A 15,987-nucleotide genomic window follows, 5' to 3' on the forward strand; every position below is an offset into this window, starting at 1 on the left:
TCTGAATCCCTCCAGTGGAATGAAAATCACCCTGCGTAAAGTTTTAATTGTAAAAGGCATTTTTTGAAACCCCTCCAGTGAAAATAAAATCCCTCCGGTGGTCTCCAGTAGAATCGAAATCTTACTACGAACTTCTTTGAGTCTATTTTGGAAAGAGTTTAAATCAAAGATGTACAGGGTTACCCTCAAAGGATGAGAGACGACATTAATAATTTTATTATGTCTTTTTTCTACAGTCGTGGTCCCTGTAACTTTATACTTTTTTCGATACAATCTTTGCCAAATCATTTAGTACACCTTTACAAGTCTTTATCAAATAACAAATTAAAGCTTCAATTTGTCTTTATAGTCTCAGTCTTTGTGGGTTTCCTTGTATTTTTCTTAACAAAATGGTTTGTGGGGTGTTCAAACTCACGCGTTTGACTTGCAAAACATTTTAACAAATTCAAGTCATTTATACTTTAATCTGTAAGGATGTTGTTCCTGACGCTCATCAGCATCATTTTCGCTGACAGTTCGATAAAATGGCCGCGGTCTTCCCAAATTCAAATAGAGTCGTCTTCGATTTTCCTCCTCCGGAGATAATTCTAGCGCGGCAATGGTGCTTGGAGTATTCTCTGTTGTTATCTCTCTGTTTTCAACATTTAATGGAATATTTGAAGAAGAAACCTCTGGAGAGGGATTATCCGTATCATCTAAAATAAATTACGATGATAATACCAGCTTAGCAATATGTTTTCAAGAGTAACCACTATTATTAAATTCTAATATTTAGAACCAAACAAAATAAGAAGACATATCTTACATTCAAACTGCGTATCTTCTACTTTAAAAATAAAAAATACTAAATCAATAAAAGTCTTTATGGAAAACTTTAGAATAAATTTTTCTTCTAAATAGAGGAGGTTTTTTTTTATAACCTAAGAATTCTTTGAACATATAAATCTTTCAAAATTAACGAGTTATCAAAGTAAACTGATTGATTAGACTTAGAAATTTGATTAGTGGTGTATGTTTTCCTGAATAATCATTCACCCCCTTCTTTTTAAAGTTTTTTTTTCACTGAATTTGGTAAAATGAATGATTTTTAGTGAAAAATAAATAACAGTGTACAAAGTATAGGAAAGGATAAAAAACTTTTCATATGCAATGTTTTATTTTCCATAGATCTTCAATAATCTTAAAGCTCTAAAAAATATTCTCCCTGAATATTATTCGTTTTTTAAGAGAATCATGCTAGTATGCAGGAACAATATTAGCAGACAAAACTTTTTGCCGGATGCGATGTTTAATCTTGTAAATTGCCAATCCCTTAATTTTTAGATTAGTCAGCATCTACATGTACAGTACACTTAGATTCAGGCAGCTATGAAAAGTTGCATAAAAGGATCAACTCATACTTGAGAGCAGCCCTAGGCATATACATTTTAGGACTATATGAATTTGTTATTAGCTTTAGTTATTACAAAGAAATTGACAAAATTCTCATCGATTTGCGATAAATGGTGCTAAAGAACATAACCTGGATCTGGATCATCATTGTTTATTGTGTGATAAAGTACTTGATCAGGATCCTTATCTTGTACATCACCCTCCTCCTCAGTATGTTCATCTTCATCTTGTTGTTGTTGCTGTTGTTGTTGTTGTTGTTCATGATCCTGGTGGGAAGTGTCCAGCTTGTTCAAGAAGGGATTGTAGGAGGAACTACCAGGTCTATCAAAAAATAATAATTATAATTATGATAAAATAATAATGATAATGACCCCTTTGAAAGATATCTGAATCCCTCCAGTGGAATTATAAACCCCTTGGAAGGATAACTGAATCCCTCCAGTGGGGCTCCATCTAGTTTTTTGCCATTCAATTTTGAGAAATTGTGATATTAAGATTTTTTATAATGTAACATGGTATCCCATACGCATGAGAATTTATAGAGACGACTTGAAAGTCGTCTTTGATTTCGAAAGTTGATAAAATGACAAAAAGTGTATCATAAAAAGATTCTCTATTTGTTTTACATTGACAGAGACGTCAAATTTGGAATTTGTGCAGATTTTTCTATGACCCCGTCAATTTTGATGATGCAAATTTGATAACCCATATTTTGAAATTATCTAGTCTAGCAGTTTTAGATGTAAATTGTGTTAACAGAGATACTACTCAAAATTTGTGTAAACGTTATGATGAACAAAGACGATATTAAAGTCCTCACTGAATATGTTTTTTTGGGACACACTGTAGGTTAATGCATGCGGGACGGTCGAAAAATAGATTTTATCATACAGTGGTTGGCAATTATATCAATACAATAAAGGCGACTTTTTTATTTAGGTTTTGTTTGTTAACAAGCTTTTTTTTTGAATTATAAGATTACAGGTAAAATAAAAAAGAAGCTTTTTTATTGACAGCTTCTAATGACTTCTATGTTGTTTACCAGATTGTCTTCATTGTATTGATATAGTGGCATACCACTGTATCTTTTATAAAAAACAGATAGAAAATTAAACAAAGAACTTTTCCTATTATACTGCCATTTTTTAAAACTACCTTTTCCTCTAAATCATTAGCAGTCAAATTTTGTTAAAATGAACTAGTCTCCAAACCATGAATTATAAATTTACATAAAGCTATTTTTCTAGAAAATAAAATTAATGATGATGAAAACCTATTCATAAAGAAACATGTGAAATTTAAAAGTTACCTGGAAGCGTTTCCCCCATCTTTCTCACCCAATTCCATAAATGCTTCAAACCATATGTTCTGATCAGCTGTTGACGAGCTAGAATTAATATTTGGCGGCCATTTTGAAAATACATTTCAATCATTTTAGTAAAAAATGTCGGCCATTTTGGAAATTCATGTTAGTCATTTTAGAAATACATTTTAGTCATAATAGAAATCCATGTTGGCCATTTTGAAATTTCAAATCTATCGACCGTTTAAGATACATTGTTGCACTCATAGTTTAACCCGGAACTTAAGAATATATAACATTTAGTTTTCTGAGATTTAGGTATAATATTATAAAACCATTGAAAAATTGTAAAGACGACATTTTGTAAATTCTTTCGATGTACCAAGTTCTGAGTTAAACTGTAAATTAACATTTGATGCTTTTTACCTAGATCTTGCAGGAGTGGAATCCATGTTGTTCTCTTACTAAATAGACAAATTATGTGTTTAATTTGATAACGATTTCATTAGTTTATTGTTTTAAAGCTAGTTCTGTCTTATACATTTTGTAAGCTGAGTTATTACTAATCATAATTCATGTTACACTTAAGTAGCCATTTGTTTTTATGAAAATATATATTATTTTGCGTAGTTTTTGAAAAAACTATGATTTTTCTGCAGGGCTAAATTCTTAACAAATCGGAATATTATTAGTGAATTTATTAAGACCTTAGAAATTGTTTGCGGCATTTATCATAAGCAACTTAATTTTAACAATATTTTTTATGAAACAATAATCACAAAATAGCCATTTCCAAAATGTGAATGATTTCTTTCGCAGAATTAAACAGTAGACTCTTTCATGGTTTTATGAAATAAATTGAAGTTTTAACAAAATTATTAAAATCTCTGGCAATTTAAAAGCAAAGAAATGGCAGACCCCATTTTGGAAATGGCAGGACTAGGGCTGTTTGTGATTATTTTTGCATGCAAAATTATGGCTAGAATTAGATTGTCAAACAGAAATGCTGCAAGCTTTTTCTATGGTCGATGACTGCTTTCAGGTCTTAATTAATTAATATTTTTCCGGTTAATTTAGAAAAACACGATAGTGGTCCAAAAACAATATTTTGGGGAGTCACGGAAGTTCGTAGTAAGATTTTGACTCCACTGGACACCACCGGAGGGAATTCTTTTTCACTGGAGGGGTTTGAAAAAATGCTTTTAATAATTTAAAACTTTACGCAGGGTGATTTATATTCCACTGGAGGGATTCAGATGTCCTTCCTGTGGGGTTATAATTCCACTGGAGGGATTCAGTTATCCAGCATTGTCCAGATGTCCGGAATATTCGGGACAGACAATGTCCAGAATATTATATGTCCTATCTTCAAAGGAAAAATGCCGCTTTTGTCCCTGAAAAACGGTTTCACGCGACCCTTCATTCATTTACCTTATCAACCTCACTAGTAGCGAACACAGCAGAGTAAATCTCCCCATCTAAATATTTAGTACAGGTAGTTCCAATAAACATGGGAATTCAGTGACGAATTCGATATCTTCTTTTTAAATAATTCTGCCATATTTACATTATACAAACAGAGTAAACTTGTCTGTCTTCACTGTTTATCTTCAGAAGACATTATAGACACATCTGTACAACCATTTACCGTTTTCATAAAATAAACTCTAGTAGACATAATAATATTACGCCTTTTACAATTAGGTATTACAATGCTAATTCATAAAAAGACGATATAGAATTCGTTATTGAATTGCCATGTTGATTGGGACACCCTGTATAATATCAAATACGAAATTTAATTTATACAAACATACTGTAAAATAATACTTGAGACTAAAGAGCTACAGGATTACTCACAAACAATGAGACTTGAGAGTTGAGAGATAACACGGTACAGCATTTATTTATCATTTTACTTTACATTTATGGCTCAGCTGTAAACTAGTTTTTGTACCAATTTTTTTGTTTCCAAGAAAAGAATATATTTAGGTGATAAACTAAAATTAGACACATCTGTCGTTGTGATCAAAGCTTTTTAGGTTCATTTTTTGTGCATATTAAAAGTGTTTAATTCTGAAAATTGCCTCCATTATTCCTAAGGCAGAAACGAAAAAGTCAATTTACAGAGAAACCATAATGGAAAATAATCAATTTTGAATAAAAAAGTTATGGATAAAACATGCATTATTAATCAGCCGAAGCATTAAAGTATATTGCTGTGAATCAGATATGTCAGTCCATGCTTTAAAAAAAACTAATTTTACCTAGAACCGATTTCACGTTGTATGAAGCCGACCTTTCACCAGAAATATTTATTTCCTAAACGCGAAGTCAGTAAGTTAATGGGATTATAAATCACTATAGCTTGGAAACCCTAGCTTTGCCCGATTTTTCTCTATAAATTTCAACCTACTTAAAGGTAGCGTTTGTGAAAAATGAAAGGGGTATAGGCTTACGGCGAAAAATAAGTGCTTTTGATCGCTACTAATTTTACTCCTATCTGTTGCGCCTATAAGGAGAAAATTGTTAAAAACTACTCATGCTGAAGAACGTAGCATCCATACAAATTCAGAAAGTTGCAACATTATCGCAAAAAATCAATTTAGTTCCAAACAAATCATTCAGATATTACAACCAATAATCATCGATAATTTTTCGACGCATTCTTCAAAGTTGATATTTCATATTATTTTTTATTTTTTTTTATGATCAGATAGTTACTTTTGAAAACATTTATTCCTAATTCAAGGATTTTTGATAAAAAACAAAATCAAAAATATTATGAAATATTAACTTTTCATGAGTGCGCGAAAAATAATCGATGACTATATATGTATATGTATATGTATATGTTTGGAATTAAATTGATTATTTTACGATCCGAGTTAAATGTTGCAACTTTCTGAATTCTGAACTCTCTAGCTAGCACCCAAATTATCAAAGTTATCGGTCTAATGTTTTTCAAATGAGCTGGTCTTGCAAATTGGGCTATGAACATGCATTTCAACATCTTAAACTAACCTAACCATAAATAATTAAAAAATAAATAGTTAAATACTGAATATGAAAGAATGAATAAATTAATAAATTAATAATTTAAGGATTGAATAATAGGTATATAATCAATAAGTAAATGAAAAAAAATGAAAGGATGAATAAATGAATGAAAGAATAAATTAATAAATGAATAAATGCATAAATGAAATAATTAATACATGAAAAAATTAATAAATAAACAAATTTTAGCAACGCAAAGAGACGAGTTATATTGAAATCTAAAGTATAATGAGGATAAATATTTAACAGAATATCTATTTGGTTTGGTTTGCTCCTGCAGTGGAAGACAATGATCTAGCTCCTTCACAGGGGTTCCCCCAGCATCTTGAGATATTTTAGAGAAACATGATGTTTATCTCTGACAAACCTTGGATAGTTTTTCCAGACTGAGGATGAAACAAGGACTGGAGGAGGAATCGAACCTTCTTCTTTGAACCTTCAGCTGTTGAACAAGTTGTTGAAAAACTTGGAATTGGATGTAATGGAGCAGGAGGTTTTGGAGTCACCAGAGACAGAGGAAATGGGGTCTACCTGGGCATGGGGCTCCTGAGCTGTCATAGGGAACTAGGAGAGAACTGGTTTAAGGCTGTCTTGGAACCAATCTGGAGAGAAAAATACTTTGATCCCAAGATAAAGGCCTATGCAGGGGTTTGAAGGAATCCTCTCTTACAAAGACTTGAGAAGCTAGGGGCATACTTGGCAGAACTTGCTCTTGAACTGGATTTAACAAAGCTGAAATATAATGCAGCAGAAAAACTGGGTTATTTTTCATGATTTCTTGGATTTGGTGGAGATACTCTGGAGCAGGTAGTTCCAGAAATTGCTGGGTAGACCTACAGAGGACCAAAAACAGCTCCAGAGGAAAAAATTGGCGAATCTTCTTCAGGAGCGCTCCGGAGACCCAGTAATACAGGGGAAGGTGATAAAACTAATCAGATCATGCAAGCAGAGCCAGAAGTGAAACCTTGAGCTGTCTTGAGCCATTCCTCAAGGATCACAGCTAGATTCAAAGAGCAAATGTGCACACATATCAGCCAGGAAATGATTCATAAACAGACGTCTGAAGAAAAATCCTGGTTTCTCGTCCTCAGGAAGAAGGATTAACATCTAGTCCGTCAACTCAGAGGGTCGTTGGTCTGACATCAAGAGTAAAGTTTGCCGGGCTCCTGGCACCGCTGAAAATTAATCTCACACAAGGAGTACATCTGGATGAGGGGCTTTCTTAAAGCTTCCTAAGGCTCAGCTGGTGGGGCTCTAACTAGTTCCAGGAGTCTGCAGGCAACATCCGGAGGCAGAGTGCCGACACAGTGTGTGAATCTTGTCCTGAACGAAGTAATTCTTTTGTTTTCAACCTGAGCTTCAGCCTGCAAGAACCAAACCTCAGTAGAGTCAGTCCAGAATGTTGGAGGTTTCACGGAAACTGTGGTTAAAGGGAAATAAGCTCTGAATCCCATCACTTATCGGATATTCAGGCATACCGATCACTTTTCAATACTGAACATAGCAAGAAAAATTCTCAAAATTTCTGAAATCCCTACTTTGGTATTTTGGGTGTGAAAAACACATGGACCCGGTCGAAACCAAAATCGTCAGCAACAAAATCACATTGAAGTTACCAAAATGTAGCCAAGCAAAGAGACGAAATCAATAAATGGATTGTAATATATATCAAAATCTAAAGTCTAACGAGGAAAACTATATTAAGGAATATATATTTGGGTTGGGTTGTCCAAGAAGTGGAAGACAGCGATCTAGTTCGTCCACAAAATGAATAAATGAATAGATGAATAAATGAATAGATGAATAAATGAATAGATGAATAGGTGAATAGATGAATAGATGAATAAATGAATGTATACCTGGCTACCCAAGGAGTAGGACTATGGAAATATGATTGGGAAAACTGTACACTGCATATTTTCTATTAAATACAAACACAAATTTCAAATATTTCTTTTTGATTTTTAAACTTGAAAAGATAATTTAAGAATGTTTTTTTTATTTAATATTTTCCTGAGAAACATGGTTGCACTTGTGGAGCCAGACTCAAGAAAGAGCTAAACATGATTATTATTAAAAAATTCCTTATAAAAGCTAATGTTTTTTTTCGAAACGATTTGTTGAAAAAGATCAACAAAAACGATTAATCAAAATGCTTCTTATAAAATATAAAAAAAAAACATTTTATGCCATTTTTCTCTGAATACAATTTTAGCCAAACATTTATCAATTAAAAAAAATTTTTTGTTTGGATTTATTTTATTTTATTTTTAAAATTTGATTAACAAGTTACATTCTTTAACAGTTATTTTTCATGAAACAAAAACTGTCCGTCATATGGAAATTTGCTTTAATTACACTTGCGCAAAAAGTATTGCAATCTGTGATATCAATTTCTCAATATTTTTCGATATTAAATATTTATTTGATATTTTTGGAAAAAGTAATAACTGCTGTCAAAGGTTCTTTAAAAGTTGATATTAAAGAAGTCTTACGTTCCAAAGTGGATTTCTTGTATTCAGCTCTCTAGTTCTCCCATTCTCACCTAGTAGATTAGATAGATAGATAGGTAGATAGATGATAGATCTATGATAGATATACAGATAAATAGATAAATATATAGAAAGATATATAGATATATAGTTGATAGATAAAAAGATAGATAGATAGATAGATAAATATATGATAACTACATAGATAGATAGACAGACAGATTATAGATAGATATGAAATATAGATAGAAACATAGATAGATAGAAAGATAGATAGAAAGTTAGATAGATAAATAGATAGATATATAGATAGATAGATAAATGGATAGATAGATAGATAGATATATAAATAGATAGATAAATAGAGGTATCTTACCAATTCTTGGATCCATATTTTTTATTTATGACAAAAATCTAAATCTGAAAAACACCAGTTTTTACAAGGGAGTGTTCGCGTTAAATGAAAGGGGGTATAGGCTTACGGCGAAAAATAAGCGCTTTTGATCGCAGCTAATCTTACTTCTATCTGCTGCGTCTATAAGGAGAAAATTGTTAAAAACGACTCATACAAAAGTTGCGTCCATACAAATTCTGAAAGTTGCAACATTCAACTCGGATCATAAAATAATCAATTAAATTCCAAACAGATCATTCAGATCTTACAAACAATATTCATCGATTATTTTGCAACTCATTCGTATATCTTCTCCTTAAAGACGCAACAGATAGAAGTAATATAAGTAGCAATCAAAAGCCCTTATTTTTTGCCGCAATTACAATACACTATACACTATACACTGTACACTGTACACTGTACACTGTAATTAACATAGCAAAACTAAATTCATAATTTTTCAACAAAATAAAAAAGTTTTTCCTCCATTTTTTCAAACTCTTACTTTTTTTTATTTTATATTACTTTACTATTGTAGACTTAGGAATATAGTTTAAATGCACAATTCCGATTTTGTAACATCGATTAAATCCTCTATTTGAAAAGTTTGAGAAAAGACCATTTTTTGGTAACACATTTTCAATTGATTTTTTTTTTATGCTCAACAGTTCTTTAAAAAAGTTATGAATAAAAAATTTATGATTTTTATCTTGCCTAAAGTATTTTGAAAATTACAAAACTTTGTTTCTTAGAAAAGTAAAATGTTGGAAAACCTTTCATTGTGTTTGTATTTAATAAAGGGTTTAACGTTTATCCAATTTACTGTTTCATTCCCCCAGTAGAATCTATAATAATTTAATAAAGGGACATTATTAAAGGAATTGTTGGCGTAAGTTTATATTAAATAGCGTTTTGAAGAAATTCAAGGAATTAAGCTTTTAATCTATGGTCAAAATGCCCACATTTTCATCTTGTATTGTAAAAATCCTTGTCAAACATTAAATTACGTAGAGGATCCCTTTAAGAAAAAGTGAACATGATTTTGAGGTCTTAGAAAATATATCTGTCTTTGAGGAAAAAGTTTTTGAATCTATCTTTTTAAAAGTCAAAGTTTCTTCAAAGAAATTTAGAATTATTGGTAATGTATATAGACCTCCTAACTCTGGTATCATTAAGTTTACTGAAATTCAAATTATGGGTGACCTGAATATTAATCTGCTGAATCACACTTCTCACAATGCTACATCTAACTTTTAAACACCCTGTTAACACATTCACTTCTTCCGCTAATTACACTCCCTAAACGTATTAATCAAATATCTGCAACATTACTAGATCACATATCTAATAATTCAAATCCTGAGTCAAAAGAATGTGGAATCATCTACTCAAGTTTATCTGACCATTTACCCGTTTTTTCATTGTCTAAATGTACACAACATGAAGATAATATTGGTAGCAAACCAGTTCTAATTTAAAACACTTCGATCGAAAATAAAGCCAAGTTTAAGGAAAAATTGTTACTCAATGACTGGACTCATGTTATGATAAATGAAGATCCTTCTACAGCCTTTTCTGAATTTTCTAACACTTTAAATAATATTTATGAAGAAAGTTTTCCATTTATTAAATATAAGCCAAACAAAAATAAAAATTATATTAACCCTTGGTTTACGTCCGCTTTGCTAGTGTCAAGAAAAAAGAAAGAAAAATTATTTAAGAAAAAATTCTTGAATCCAACTACAATATGTATTTATTTCTGCAATTCTCATTCGTTTATAGTGGGCCAACCAATTAAAGCAACCTACTCTGGTTGGGCAGGTCCAAACTACATAGTAAATTGTGATTTTTTATTTGTATTATCTCGTGCTTTGTAGAGTTGAATAAAAATGTGAAAAAAATATGAAAGAAAGCATGCTAAGGAGGGTGTATACTGTATATACGGTATATTTGATGCAAAATTAATGAGATGGTCTGATACCATGGAGGATTACTTTCTAGAGGAGATTAAGAGGTAAAGGGACTGTATACGTAATTGAAATTGTAACCCTCTATTTGTAGAATGACATGTCCGATTTACAAGGGAAACCTTAAACTTGTCTGATAAAAGATAACGGAGATAAAATTATATCTATGATTAAAAATTAAAAATTCGTTGGACTGAAAATGAGTCTGTCTCCGTCGAATTTAATTTTTTTCTCCGTAAGCCAAAACGCTGTGTGAAAAAATAAAAAGTTGCAAATTGCCACACAAGAAGGAAAAACTTTAATCAACCAAAAACAAACCTTCACTACTATTCTCTAACTCTTTTTATTTTCTATTTTGCTTGAGTTTATGAAAATGTTAATTACTATGATGAATAAAGATGTAAGATTAAAACAAAAACAGAAAACTTGTGAAAGCTTTCTTTCTATATCAAAGATTGCTGAAGCCGGAGTTTAAAACAAAGCATTCTTTGTGGCCTTGCTTAAAACGTAGATATGTTTATTATCAAATAAATCGATTTGAAAGGGTTTCCAAAAAGGGAGAACACTTCAAGGACTTTCTGTTTCTTAAGTTTCTTTAACTGTTTAACTGTTCAACTGTTCAACTGTTCAACTGTTCAACTGTTCAACTGTTCAACTGTTCAACTGTTTAACTGTTCAACTGTTCAACTGTTCAACTGTTCAACTGTTCAACTGTTCAACTGTTTAACTATTCAACTGTTAAACTGTTCAACTGTTCAACTGTTTAAGTGTTCAACTGTTCAACTGTTCAACTGTTAAACTGTTCAACTGTTCAACTGTTCAGCCGTTCAACTGTACGTTGTTTCTTTCTCAGCCAAACCGTTTTCATTAAACATTAAAGACAAGACTTAAGGTGCAGAACACCAAATTCAGATCACAGTAATTGTAATTTCTAGTTGCAAGAGTGGAGTTTTATAACTTTAAAGCTTTGTTTGAACAATTGATTGAATGAGATAATTTTGTTCAGCAGAATTTTGCTTTTCACAGTGAAGGAGGTCTTCTTCGAAAGTGACTTGCATATTCATGTTTGATGGACAGGAATTAAGTTTTAGGCACAAACTTAAATGTTCTAATCCCTAAATCTTTGCAACCTGATGGCGTAAACCTTTGATTTTTCAAACTACGACTTTTTGATGTAACATAATTCATAGTTTAAAATGTCTAAGATCTACGACATCGGGTCACAAAGATATAAAATCAGAGTTTGTGGCAAAAACTCAATTCCTGTACATAATTCAACACTTTTCTTAGAGAGACAAATGATGATATCTTCCTCAAAGCTACTCAGAGAGAGTTTTAAGAGGCGACTTTGTGAATTGGACGTCTGTAAATGACATGATCACTTAAAAATACATTTACAGTCCCTTTACAGTCTAGTCCTTTGTAGGTATCCCTGTATGTAAACAAAGGAGTTGTTTTCATGTTATTGGTGAACTATGAACTATGAACTAGGAACTAGGAACTAAGCTTAAAGGAAATGCTGGCATCTTGCCAAAAATATACATTTGCGTTGATCAGGGCTGTTTTTACATTTTAATCTTATCAAATTAATATTTTTTTTTTTCATTTCTTGAAATACTGACAAAATTCCATTAAAAGTTTTTATTGATAACCTGCTATTTTTGTATTTTTTATGTTTCCTTTATTTTTTTACCAATTTTAGAGACTGTCTGTGTAATTTCAAATATTTCCAAATTTTCAAATGTCTTAAAGGGAATGGGCACATAATATTCCCAGTGTATAATCTTTTCAAAACATCAAAAACTAGCATTTTAAAAATTTATTCACATACATATTTTTCACGTCCCTAGCTAAACTGAATATAGCCATAAAACATGTTATCTACAGAACAGAAAGTAAACTAGTCTCTCAGGTCTTTGAAACCTATGGAGATGACTGTACACAATCGGAAACTGATGAAGATGAGTCTTCTACATTAGATGAGTCCATGTATTTTCTGAAATATCACTTAAACAGAAAACAAGTAAGTAGTGAATTCTGGGTTTTTCTCATAGAAGAAGAATATCGTGAAAGCCATTTTGTGAACCTCGAGCTTGTTCCAAGAGTACAAGCATGGATGGAATATGGAAGATAAGGTATGTATGTTAAAACCTTATAAATATTCATAGTCTAAAGTATTTACTTTTTAGATACAAAACGTGCTCAGCGGTTAGACCAAGGAAGGAAGTAAACATTGCTACAGACAAATATCCTCGGAACTGCACTAATAGCCTCAAGCCTGGCTCAGCTTTTTGTAATGATTGTGGAGAACAAATAATTAAATTAGGTAAGGATTCACATATTCTATAATTTTCATTCTTTGCTTTTATGTAAAATATCATACTGTACAATGTACTTATTTTCATTATATATTATATAAATATTATTATATAATGCTTTCAGTTATTCCAGTGGATTTGCGTGGTTTCTTGAGGTATGCAGGGTGTAATGTTGATGCTTACACTATCTCTGATAGAAAGAAGAAAAACAATTTTCTAGAAAAAATCTCAGGAAAAATCAAGGTTACATCTGAAACTGTAGGGGAAGCCACTGGCACTGATCGAATTTTAAGATCTACTGCAATGAAAGACTCATCTAGTTTAAAAAAAACTGGATACAGACAAAGATTGCAATAAGGACACCACAGGATTGGTAACCATGAATGTCCATTCCAGGGGCACTTATTTTTTGTTACTTCTGGCGGAATAATTAGATATTGGTCACCTTTATACAGATCTGAAAGTACATCGCAAGTAGCAATTCCAACAATTAAATACTGTGAGCTTTATCTAAAGGAATACAGAAATATAGATGATAAATTTTTATTTAATGATAATATGGTTGGATTTTTGTGTCTTTGATCTTAAATTGCAATGGTTTTTTTTCAAATTGATTTTAGAAACAAAAATTCAATCATAATTAAGTGTAATCTTGAACGTTCAAAGCTTTGGGACTGTGATCAATCCCAGTTAACATCTGAGGCTAAACTAGGAATTTAGAAAATTATTTATAATTAAAGGGACTGTAGAGTGTAGACTCTCTTAATACATATTGAATTCGTAAAACAATGTTTTATGTCTCTGCTGCATACCTACAAATCTTCTAAAGGCATTTCTGTGTTTAATAATATTACAAAAGGAGTAGATGCTCTGCATATCAAGTTAACTTAATAGAATAGTCTAATCAGTTACTGCGTATGAGCTTTATCTAAAATATTGATTTTACAACTTTATTTTATGAAAACATTGTTAGACAACTAAGTGGTTGGTAGACCATTCTATTAAGTCTAAATTTTAGAACCATGTCAGAGANTTTCTTATATAAGTCTATGCATCTATGCATCTATGCATCCTATGCAGCCATATATAAACTTGTATATATTTCTTATATAAGTCTATGCATCTATGCATCCTATGCTTCATGGTATATATGAATATATGACGTTAACGATGTATAAAATGTATATAAACTATGCATTTATGCATCCTATGCATTTAAAAAAGGGTATTATTATTCCTATGGTCTCATATTAGACCTCTAATGTATCTTTTTTTAAGGCTATGACAACATACTGAAGCGAAAAAGGCTTGCAGGCAGGCAGGGCACTGATGCTGAATACAAAAGGCCGAGTTTATCTTTTTTGAGTTTAAAATGGCACAAAGGTATCCCTTCAATCTGAAATAAATTGAGGAGGACATCACGTCAAATTGAAGTAAATTTCTGGTCATGTTTTCATTCATATCTCCTCGTATTGAAGAGCTATCAAGAAGAACAGAAATGATCTGAATTTCTAATATCCATAGATTTTTTTTCTCATATTTGTAATTGTGCGTACACTCACAACTAGAGCAGCTACAGGGTATACAATCACAACTAGAGCAGCTACGAGGTACAATCACAACTAGAGCAGCTACGAGGTACAATCACACCTAGAGCAGCTACGAGGTACAATCACAACTAGAGAAGCTACGAGGTATACAATCACAACTAGAGCAGCTACGAGGTACACTCACAACTAGAGGAGCGACGAGGTACAATCACAACTAGAGCAGCTACGAGGTACAACACAAATAGAGCAGCTACGAGATGCAATCACAACTAGAGCAGCTACGAGGTACAACACAACTAGAGCAGCTACGAGGTACAATCACAACTAGAGCAGCTACGAGGTACACTCACAACTAGAGCAGCTACGAGGTACAATCACAACTAGAGCAGCTACGAGATACAATCACAACTAGAGCAGCTACGAGGTACAACACAACTAGAGCAGCTACAGGGTATACAATCACAACTAGAGCAGCTACGAGGTATACAATCACAACTAGAGCAGCTACGAAGTACAATCACACCTAGAGCAGCTACGAGGTACAATAAAAACTAGAGAAGCTACGAGGTATACAATCACAACTAGAGCAGCTACGAGGTAAACTCACAACTAGAGGAGCTACGAGGTACAATCACAACTAGAGCAGCTACGAGGTACAACACAACTAGAGCAGCTACGAGATACAATCACAACTAGAGCAGCTACGAGGTACAACACAACTAGAGCAGCTACGAGGCGAGGTACAATCAAAAGTAGAGCAGCTACGAGGTACAACACAACTAGAGGAGCTACGAGGTACAATCACAACTAGAGCAGCTACGAGGTACAATCACAACTAGAGCAGCTACGAAGTACAATCACAACTAGAGCAGCTACGAGGTACAATCACAACTAGAGTAGCTACGAAGTACAATCACACCAAGAGCAGCTACGAGGTACAATCACAACTAGAGCAGCTACGAGGTAAACTCACAACTAGAGGAGCTACGAGGTAAAATCACAACTTGAGCAGCTACGAAGTACAATCACAACTAGAGCAGCTACGAGATACAATCACAACTAGAGCAGCTACGAGGTACAACACAACTAGAGCAGCTACAAGGTACAACACAACTAGAGCAGCTACGAGGTACACTCACAACTAGAGCAGCTACGAGGTACAACACAACTAGAGCAGCTTAGAGGTACAATCACAACTAGAGCAGCTACGAGGTACACTCACAACTAGAGGAGCTACGAGGTACACTCACAACTAGAGCAGCTACGAGGTACAACACAACTAGAGCAGCTACGAGGTACACTCACAACTAGAGCAGCTACGAGGTCCAGCACAACTAGAGCAGCTACGAGGTACAATCAAAAGTAGAGCAGCTACGAGGTACAATCACAACTAGAGCAGCTACGAGGTACAACACAACTTGAGCAGCTACGAGGTACAATCACAACTAGAGCAGCTACGAGGTACAACACAACTAGAGCAGCTACGAGGTACAACACAACTAGAGCAGCTA

General features: G+C 32.8%; 1 protein-coding gene and 1 long non-coding RNA gene across 2 annotated transcripts in view; one reads left to right on the plus strand and one right to left on the minus strand.

The window, feature by feature from the left end:
• Positions 1–7,768: 7,768 nt before the first annotated feature.
• On the minus strand, positions 7,769–8,659 carry LOC111710350 (uncharacterized). Its single transcript, XR_002767042.1, has 3 exons — positions 8,624–8,659; positions 8,251–8,300; positions 7,769–7,812 (listed from the first exon to the last, which is right to left on the minus strand). It is a non-coding gene; the product is annotated as an uncharacterized LOC111710350 (long non-coding RNA).
• Positions 8,660–13,128: 4,469 nt separating this feature from the next.
• The window catches only part of LOC111710351 (uncharacterized), a 15,991-nt gene continuing 13,132 nt past the window's right edge, over positions 13,129–15,987 (plus strand). The window contains exon 1 of the mRNA XM_023484412.1: positions 13,129–13,169. The gene's annotated coding sequence lies outside the window, so the exon portion shown is untranslated. The remainder of the gene's footprint in view (positions 13,170–15,987) is intronic.

The sequence above is a fragment of the Eurytemora carolleeae genome, unplaced genomic scaffold, assembly GCF_000591075.1.
Source record: "Eurytemora carolleeae unplaced genomic scaffold, Eaff_2.0 scaffold999, whole genome shotgun sequence".
Lineage (NCBI taxonomy): Eukaryota > Metazoa > Arthropoda > Copepoda > Calanoida > Temoridae > Eurytemora > Eurytemora carolleeae.